The 844-nt window shown below is 40.6% G+C and overlaps 1 non-coding gene across 1 annotated transcript; it reads left to right on the top strand.

Moving 5' to 3' along the window:
• Positions 1 to 562: 562 nt before the first annotated feature.
• LOC127745246 (small nucleolar RNA R71) lies at positions 563 to 670 on the top strand. The gene has a single exon (XR_008006443.1). It is a non-coding gene; the product is annotated as a small nucleolar RNA R71 (small nucleolar RNA).
• The last annotated feature ends 174 nt before the right edge of the window (positions 671 to 844 follow it).

Here is an 844-nt window from a genome sequence, read left to right as displayed (position 1 = left end):
GCTTAGAACTCTCTGTCTGTTGCTGAGAAGATGATGGAAAAGGCTTGCTATTACTAAACCTGTTTCTTCCACCATTATTGTCGTTGAAACCTTGTTGAGGTCTCTGTTGATCCTTCCATGAGAGATTTGGATGATTTTTCCATGAAGGATTATAGGTGTTTCCATAGGGTTCTCCCATGTAATTCACCTCTTCCATTGAAGGGTTCTCAGGATCATAAGCTTCTTCTTCAAATGAAGCCTCCTTAGTACTACCTGGTGCATTTTGCATTTCAGACAGACTTTGAGAAATCAAATTGACTTGCTGAGTCAATATTTTGTTCTGAGCCAATATGGCATTCAGAGTGTCAATCTCAAGAACTCCTTTCTTCTGACTAGTCCCATTGTTCACAGGATTCCTTTCAAAAGTGTACATGAATTGGTTATTTGCAACCATTTCAATTAGTTCTTGAGCTTCTGTAGGCGTCTTCTTCAGATGAAGAGATCCTCCAGCAGAGCTATCCAAAGACATTTTGGATAGTTCAGAAAGACCATCATAGAAAATACCTATGGTGCTCCATTCAGAAAGCATATCAGTGGGGCACTTTCTGATTAATTGTTTGTATCTTTCCCAAGCTTCATAGAGGGATTCTCCTTCCTTCTGTCTGAAGGTTTGGACTTCCACTCTAAGCTTACTCAATTTTTGAGGTGAAAAGAACTTTGCCAAGAAGGCATTGACTAGCTTTCCCCAAGAGTCCAGGCTTTCTTTAGGTTGAGAGTCCAACCATGTCCTAGCTCTGTCTCTCATAGCAAAAGGGAATAGCATAAGTCTGAAGACTTCAGGGTCAACCCCATTAGTCTTGACAGT

This window comes from Arachis duranensis, chromosome 2, assembly GCF_000817695.3.
Source record: "Arachis duranensis cultivar V14167 chromosome 2, aradu.V14167.gnm2.J7QH, whole genome shotgun sequence".
NCBI classification, from domain to species: domain Eukaryota; kingdom Viridiplantae; phylum Streptophyta; class Magnoliopsida; order Fabales; family Fabaceae; genus Arachis; species Arachis duranensis.
This window is presented reverse-complemented; position numbering and strand designations above follow the sequence as displayed.